General features: G+C 47.9%; 1 long non-coding RNA gene across 1 annotated transcript; it reads left to right on the top strand.

Annotated features, from left to right (window-relative positions):
* The first annotated feature begins 4,400 nt into the window (after window positions 1-4,400).
* Window positions 4,401-7,882, top strand: LOC115390639 (uncharacterized). Its single transcript, XR_003931697.1, has 6 exons — window positions 4,401-5,143; window positions 5,288-5,532; window positions 5,764-5,835; window positions 5,953-6,184; window positions 6,521-6,680; window positions 6,809-7,882. It is a non-coding gene; the product is annotated as an uncharacterized LOC115390639 (long non-coding RNA).
* The last annotated feature ends 1,107 nt before the right edge of the window (window positions 7,883-8,989 follow it).

Genomic DNA, 8,989 nt, shown 5'->3' with positions numbered 1-8,989 from the left:
CTTGTCCCGTCCTGCCTCTCCTCTCGCTGGGTGTGTTGAAGTTTGTGTTCACTAGTTACCCGACACCTGCACAGCTGTCCGCTCACGAAAGAAAGCAGGACAGGACTGTACCGGCACGTCTGTCCTTTTCAGGCTGGTCTGCAGAGGTCTGAGTAAAGTGTGGGGTTTCTGGTGCCCATAGCACTGCCGCTTGAATGCTTAATGCCACTTCATTGTGGCAACAGCACCCACTAGTGGCCCAACAGGAAAACTCCATGGTTTTCAGTGTTTGTAACGTTTACATGTAAACAGACATCGTTTTTAAAGTGTTTCCTGTTACAGAAACACAAAAAATGACGTGTTTTCACTGGAAATGGTGGGTAAACAGGCCTGAAACACACTCTCCCCTCACTGTGAGAATGACTGTGTGAGCCAGTCTTTACCTGGATGTGCCTCTGTGATGGACCTGTCCACGGCCCACTCTGCCTCTAGGATCTGTTCAGACTGATCTACATCGACTATATGGATGGAGAGCAGAGATTTCTTTTGGCTTCATTAGAATTTAAACTTTTAATTTGGATTATTTATTTTCATGAAAAGTTAGGGTATTCTTGGCATCTCAGTAACTCAAGCCTTTAATCTCCTGTGTTATGCGTGCTGTAGATAAGGAGACAAGACAGAAAACAGACAACTACAACACTCCACTTCTGTCCAAAGATACACAGAGAAAAGTGTGACACTGTGTCACTTTTCTCCAGACACCAGGCTGAGAACCTCACTCGAAGAGGCCAAAGTTTCTAATAATGACTCAAATATGAATCACACACTTGTGTTCGAGCTGTTTGTAGGAAATTCCTGTTTGAATGAAGAGTCAATGAAAATGTCTTCCTGGAAAAAATCTGTTGGGAAATTATTAACAGCAAAACACTCAGTGGGAATTTTTAGAAATCAGTCATTTCCTGCTCAAGCTAGTTTGTTTCTGTAATCATCTACTTAAGCTGTAATTCATTCAGTCTTAATAACCTACAGTGAGCCAAAACATTCAAACCATGGAAGCCGAATGAAGGAGTGAAGGAACCATAACCAGAAACCTGGAGTCTGTCATGAAAAAGATAAAAGTTTTATGATAAAAATCATCCAGTCTCAGTTTTCCTACAGCGCCATCATCAGGTCAGCTGGTCAAACACATCCAGTGTTTTCTAAACAGCACTGACGTTTCAATAATGACTGATTCCACTGAAGGGAGAGCAGGAGTAGCGTGCACGCTGGTTCAGGTTCATGAGTTATCGGGGATAAAACGCAGAAGATTGACTTGACAAAGGTTTTCGTTTTAAAAAAAGTGAAAAAACACATTTCTGAAATGTAAAACGCTACTGAGGCTCATTTCCTTCACACAGTCAGCATGAAATCCAGCGAAGTGACGCTGAACGTGAAGACTGGCGGGAAGGCCTCACAGGGTGAAGACACTCTGAAAGAAGTGAATGCAGGACTGAAGGTCGCGGACAAAAGAGCTGGAAAAAAAGAGCTTTTTGTTGCTCAAAAAAAAAAAAAAAAAAGAAAGAAAAAGAAAAAGACCTCCAGCCAGAGAAAAGAAAGAAGGAACCGAACAATGAAGCTGCTTTTAGCCTTTTAACGACTCCCAGGACCCTCGTTCTCAACAGCCAGCAGTCAAACACCATTAAATAAGAGTTTATTTTCAAAGCAAGCTTCATTTGACGATATCCATATCCACCTTTGTTCTTTAGTGTTTTAGTTACACAGAAGGTTTCTGCAGTGTTCTTCATAAAACAATGTGAAAAATGCAAAAAGTCTGAACTGAAACACAATCTGGAGACATGAAGTTTCCCCTCAAAGAAAAAAAAGCACAAACCGCGACACTAAATCACTTTGTAGCTTGTGAGAATCTGCTCCTAAACCATTACAAGCATCAAACATGTCCACAGCCCCCCCCCCTTCTCAAAATGTCTTGCACTCTGTTCCTCTCTCCGCATGCCAGCCATACAACCCCCCCCAAACCCCACGCACAAATACTTAATCCTCCCAAATCCAGACAGGAAGTGCCCTCGTCAGTAGAGCAGAATGCTTTTGACAGACCCCCGCTGCTCCCTCCCTCTCCTCCTCGTCACACGCCCATCTGGAAACAGTTAGGCTGTGAACATTTGGACGGGGCCAACCACAACAGGCCGGCTGCAGGCCTGCTTTATCAAACGGAGCCCTGCTATCGGTTCGCTTTTCAGCGCCGGGGACGGTGAAATTCATGTTTGGCGTGGTGACTCGTGAGATCCGGCGCCGCCTCGCCGCTGCTTTCGTCGTCGGCTGAGGAAAGCTTGTTATTTTTCAGAGTGAAAACCGATTTGTGGGAGAAGCCGCATCGTAACGACAGCCGTCCTCAGAGTCGTCCTCTGTCTGGTGGAGACGGTCGAGCTGCTTTCAACGCTGTGCAGAGAGAGGGAGGAGGCGGACAGGAAGTAGCTGCAATCATCTGCCGCTGTGAGAGAAAACATGAGGGTGGCGGCCCTGGAGCGGGACCGCTAAATGTCTCTCAGTTTCGAATTCAGACAATAAAAACTAGATTTACTCATTCACCATATTTTTTTGTGAGGTTTCAGTTACTTGCTCTGCCAGCTGAGGAACAAAACCCGATCAATAACGTGAGAAACGTGACATTTTAGATGTGATGAAGCTGATAATAACACCAGTTTTCATGTGATTGAGAATTTCCCAGTGACCACTGCGAGGGCCAATCCAGCAGAGCCAAACGGCCTTATGTGGCCCCTGGACCTTATGATGTGCAGCTCAAACTGTTAGAGCAAAGTAAGTCCAAAGTAAGCTCATCTCGGCCAATCAGAAAGCTCGCCGAGAAATTTAAGCCCGTGTCTCGGCCAATCAGAACGCTTGCTTGGGCTTACTTTGGGTTTACTCTGGTCTCCAGGGCGCATGCGCGAAACCGAACTCATTTACAGTGAGAGCAAGAGAGAGAGAGAGAGAGAGAGAGCGAGCGAGCAACTGGTATGTACTTTCAAATATATATATTTTATTTTCTTGATATTAAAGATAATGTTCAGTACAAAACCCGGACATTTAGGGCGATTTTTTTTTTTTTTTTTTTTTTGTGAAACCTCGCCGGTTGCGATTTTGCTAGCAAAAACGATGACATGACTGAGGAAATACGGACGTGTTTTTAGCCCAATTTATATGCATCTGAACTTAATAACATTTTAAAAACCCAGCCTATCATCTCATATTTTTGTAGCCATGCATTGACACATCATTGTGATGTTGCAGACATAACGTTTTATCACGTGAACTTTTTTTTCAGAAGTATTTCGGTAAGTTGTACTGCGGTCACGTCAGCTGTCTCAGAATATACTGGATGACCGCCTAATGACCGCTTTCTTTATGCTCATATTTACATTCTGAAATACAGCTCAGATCTGAGACGGCTGATGAAACGTCAATGACCACTTTTTATTGCATATGGACACATTTCATAGTTCTCATGAATTTTTTAATGTATTTTATAATGTAAATATGAGCATTATAGCTCAATAACTACCAGGTCACGTGACCTAATGGCTAAAAACCAACACAGAATGGGAGAACTAAGCCTGCTCTATCAGACACACCAGTTTTTACTGCATTTGGATACATTTCATATTTTTTAGAAATTTTTAATGTATTTTATAATGTAAATGTGAGCATTATCACTCAATAACTCTAAGGTCACGTGACCTAGTGGCTCAAAGTCAGTAAACCTTGATGAAAATGTGAGCTCAGGATGAGTGACTATTTGAAAACTTTTTAGAGAGTTAACTAAACAGCTGAAGAACTGGAAGGTGCTGCTCTATATCCGGGCTACCGTCTTTGTCTCAACCTCTTCACTTCTCTCTCTCCGCCCTCTCTCTTCTCTCGGGACTTGGCGGCTTTTTTTTTTTGCGCTTTCTGCTTTTCTTTTTGCACCTTGGCCTTTTCCCTGTCGCTCATGGAGGCAAGGCTGTGCAGCTTGACAACCTGGTCGATGAGAACCTGCGTGTCCAGTTTTGTTCTGGCCTTGCTTTCTGTCCAGTCTCGCTCTTTGGAGATCCAGGTCTTTTCTGCCTCTCCAGTCTGGTTCAGCAGCTCCTTTGTCTGATGAATGGCTTCCTCCTGAGCCTTCATCTCACGAAGGAGCTGTTCCTTTAGATTATTATATTTCTTTGTCCAGTCAGCGTTCATGGCACGCAGGTTTGCAACCAATCAGAAGTAGGATCTACTCCTGGTTTGGTTGAGACTGAATCAAAAATCTTTTGGTTCATGACTCCAGTCAGTCTGTTCTGGTTCTTGTTGGCCGTCTGCTACCGTTGTGCACAAAACGGGCAACCAATCAGAGCTTAATGCAACAATCGTCCACAACGCCATCTTCACATATGCGTCCCCTTCTAAATTTAACTGTGGATTTAACTAATAGAGTTGTGCCGTTTGTCTCTAACCAGGCACAGTAATAAAACTTTGCTTGTCACCTGGAAGAAGAATACAAAACAAGTGTTGTACTTTGTACTGCGTTTGTGTGTCAGCTGCCTGTAGTTTGTTTCCAGCAGAGTGGAAAAATAACAGCTGATCATAATGAATGAACTGAAACCCAGTGAGTTCCACAGTAAAGGAGTCCAGTCAGCTGAACCTCAGTCACAAACAATCAGATTTAAGATTTAATGCATCAGCAATAACCCAATAATAATATAAAGATATCTGGGTGTTTCATATCTTGTCTGAGCATGTTGTGTTTGTAGAAATGATATACTGTTACAGCTTCTGCCGTGTTGCTTGTAGTGTGTGCACGTGTGTGCGCGTGCACGTGTGTGGCTGGTTTCTCCCTCTGCTTCACCTTCAGGCTCTCCAGGATTGGATAACTGAATTATTGACTGGAGCACCAGACCTTCTGGGAGAGCATGCCAGCCTCCAGTCAATCATCCAATCAGAAGCGGCCATGGGAGGAGCCTCCTCTTCTGATGGCCAACAAAGACGCCCTCCTGGAGTATGCCCGCCTCTTTCCTGCTATGGTGGCAGCAATAGCAGGAAAGAGGACCACAGGCATCGACGCTGAAGGTGGTCAGGTGGTGGGCTTCGGCGCATACAGCTTCCTGACCTACAGGGAGCTGTACGAGACTGTGGACGAGGAGATCAGCAGGTAGAGACTCACCTTCTGAGTTTTATCAGCCGTCTCTGTCTGTGTCTGTCTGCTTCTCCTTGGATGACGTTTAATTTGAAGAGCTGTTTGAACTTGTTAAAATCAGTGTTGTCATTTGGCTGTTTTACTTTTGTTAAACTGCAGCTACAGGAAGTGGATGAGACAGCTGCCTGTGAAGAATGCAAACTCCTGACTTGCTCGGTTGAAGAGATTCATCCTCAGCAGGGACAAGGAGCAGCAGTCGGTCACTGCTGCTTCTCCAGCTGCCGCGTCCGCCTCCGCTGCCTCCGCTGCTTCTCCAGCTGCACCCTCCACTTCAACATCATCTTACCAGCATCCTCGGCCGTCTTCATCCACCCCGAGGAAGAGGAGGTTCAACGTCCTGTCAAGTATGCATCCAGTCATCTTCTTCACTCATATTCACACTGTGTCATCTGAGGCCTGCTTCAGTTCAGAGGCTTCATCAGCATGAAAGCTGGAACAGACAAGATTCCTGAAGCATCACCGGAGCAAATAAACACCAACATGAACACGAGTCCAGATTAAATCTGTTTGGTGTCGATTGTAACGCAGCCTGTTGTTTTCCACTGTGATTAATTTTTTTTTAATGATGGCTGCAGGTTCCTCTGAGGATGAAGACCAGATGATGTTTGAAGCTGCTGCTGCTGCTGAGCAGATCATCGCTGCATCAGGTGAGTCTGTTTCATCCAGATGTGCATCAGGGCAGCAGCATGTGGTCAGTACAGCAGGAGGTGGCCAGTGGTTATTGTGATAAACTGTTTTCTTATAACATACTTATTTGTCCTCAGTATCTCCACCTGCTGCAACAGGAGGAGCTCCAGCCACACCTCCACCTCCACCTGCTGCTTGTTACTCTGAAGGCAGCTGCAGTAGTTCACACAGAGGTGTGAAGACGACCGTCTCCGTCACTCTGCCGACAGCCCCGTTCTCTTCAAGGCTCCAGCCGAAGGCCCTGCAGGGGGCGGGCCTCCCTCTCAGGGACGTCAAAGGAGCTGACACCTGATTGGAGAAGACGTGGAGGTGAGCTGCAGAGTTCCTTCAGTTGTCAGACTGCTGCTGAGGGAGAGAGAGGCTGCATCACATCTTGGTATTTGGCTCCATGGGAGTTTTCTCATGGAACTCAGTCGTGCGTGCGTGTGTGTGTGTGTGTGTGAGAGAGAATGTCTTTGTGTTAATTAAGCATTGCACATTTTTATTTTATTTTTATTTTCTATTTTGTCTCTCTGACCCTAACCCTGATTTAATGAGTTGGTGTGATCTGTGTGTTTACCTTGTGAAGCCCTGAAGAAGCCACTCAGTGCTGAAGGTGCAGCTCCATTACATTCACACCTGGCGTCTGTCGTGTTGCTCATGCAGAGATGGAAGACCAGGTGAAGAGGGACGGGGCTCTGCGGGCCTGGAGAAGGGAGGAGGTCCATAAATGGAGGGCTGACAGGAAGTCCTACATCCCTCCACCTGCACTGAGGTTCCAAAAACCCTTTTGGCCTCCTGTGCTGAAGAGGACAAGGAAGGAAAGGTGATTACTGGGTGATGTACATGATGTCACTTTATTCATCTGCAAAACCAAACATGAAAATCACACCCTGAGTGTTCAGTTGGTCTGTCGACTAACAAACTCGTTTTTGTCTGACGAGCTTCATCCAGGCCGTCTGCCCCGGTCGACCCGACTCCTCCCGTGTCTCCGGACCCGCAGCCAGGGAACTCCAGAGGCAACACTGCTGCCTCCCTGTGCACGGCCTGCGGGCAGCCCACCTCTGTCCCCGGACACTTTGTCCACAGGGACAAGACACATTGCAGGTCCACCTCTGGCGGGCTCAGCCTGGAGGAGTGGATCAGAAGAAATGTGTCCAGGGCCACTCGGTGGAGGTGGAAGGCACATGCGAAGGAGGCTGGCAAACCCAAGGTGAAGCAGCCTCGCAAACTTAAGACTTGCAGCCGCTGTCAGCAGAGGATGCTGCGGGAGACGGGGCACAGCAACCACAATGAGTCCAAGCAGACTTTTTGTCAGAACACTGACCCGCTTGGGAGGACAGTGGAGCAGTGGCTGACGGAGACGAGGGGTGGGGAAACAAATGAAGACCTCTACCAGAGGAACTTACAAACGTGGGCCCGCAAAAAGGACAAGAAGGTAGAAAAAAGGGGGGACTCTGCCTCTGAGACCCACCATACCCCTCCTCCTCCTCCTCGTTCTCCACAGCCAGGGACCTCCAGGGACAAAACTGCAGCCTCAGTGTGCGCTGAAAGGCCACCTCTGTCTCTGGGCACTTTGTCCACAGGGACAAAACATACTGCAGGTCCACATCCGGTGGGCTCACCCTGGAGGGCTGGATGAAGAGCAATGTGCCCAGAACCACCAGGTGGCGGTGGAAAGTTCAGCAGGAGGCCAGCCACCTCCAGGTCCCAACGCCTCGCAAGCAGAGGACCTGCAGGACCTGCAACCTGCGGATGCTGAGGGCGACGGGCCACAGCATGCACAAAGAAACAAAGAAGACATTTTGCCAGGAAACCGACCCCTCGGGGAGGACAGTGGAGCAGTGGCTCACCGAGGGCCGTGGGGGGGTCACAACCAAGGACATTTGAAAAGATAGGGCCAGTACAAACTGCAGGGAGAACACAGAGGAAGAGGGCATATTTAAAAAAACTGTTTGAGTTATTTTCATTTCCTTGTGTTTGTTTGCGGTTGTTTCTAATTGTTTCAAATTTTACATACATTCCTTAAAAAAACAAACAAAAAAAAAAAACTGTTAATAAAAGTGACTGTTTAAACAATTGTGATGTGTGCCTGCATGCAGGGGGGGAGGGAGCTGGGGCCCTCAGTTCACCAGGGAAGCATTCAGGCAGGCAGGGGCACGGCTCTAGGGGCCTTCCCCACTTCGGCCACTAGGGGGCCCCAGAAGATTGGAACGCTCCAGGCAGTGAATGAATAGTGAATAACTGTTTGCTCAGCATTTCCTTGAGTGAATTGAATACTGACTGGTAATATGTTATTGCTTATTTCATATTTTCAAAGAGGTTAATGAATTGAATACATACTGTTTTGTTTATGCTCGTTTTCTTTTAGATCATGTATTCATACCAATCACTCCGAAAAACCCCTCAAGGTCAACTCCTCATGGGGCCAACCGAGGAGGCGAACAGGAGGGAGATCGTGGTGGCGGGGAGAGCCAGAGCGAAGGAGGAGGGCCTGGCCGAGGCCTCTGCCTTCGTGAGGCAGAACAGAGGCGACCCTGGTGACGACTTCCTGGTTCTTGCACACTGATAGATCCAGTTTGGAAAACACCAGGGCCAGAGGTTCCGGTGGCTGCTGGAGAACTCACTGGGCTACGCAGTGTTTCAGCATTATGGGGGGAGGAGAGGACAACCCCCTCTTGGCCAACAAGCACCTGTTCCTCAGGTGCACTTCCCAGATCAGAGAGGTGGGGGAGGCTGTGGAGATGTATCAAAAGAAACGGGCTGTGCTGCAGGAGGCCCAGAGGACCAAAGACCTGGGATGTCTGATGGTGGAGTTTGGAGACTTCAAGGGCAAGTCAATGAAGGAGGTTTATGAGGACCCAAGCAAAGAGGCGCAGGCTCTCCTCACCTACCTGAAGAGGGCAAACGCCAGGCCACACACACCAACATGGCCCTTTTTCAGGCCTACGTGCTGAAGCAGCAGGCTTCAGCTCCAGCCCTCATGCCCTCCACCAGTGCCACTGCGTCTGCCCCCACCGCTGCTGTACCTGCTGCTCCAGCCGCTGTTACCACCTCCACCATCACTGCCCCACCTCCACCTGCAGCCCCTCAGGGCAGGCCACCGGTGAAAGCGCTTCTGACACGAGGGAGGCA

This window comes from Salarias fasciatus, chromosome 6 (genome assembly GCF_902148845.1).
Source record: "Salarias fasciatus chromosome 6, fSalaFa1.1, whole genome shotgun sequence".
Classification (NCBI taxonomy): Eukaryota; Metazoa; Chordata; class Actinopteri; order Blenniiformes; family Blenniidae; genus Salarias; species Salarias fasciatus.
Note: the sequence above shows the minus strand (reverse complement) of the source record. Positions and strands in the feature narration are given on the sequence as shown.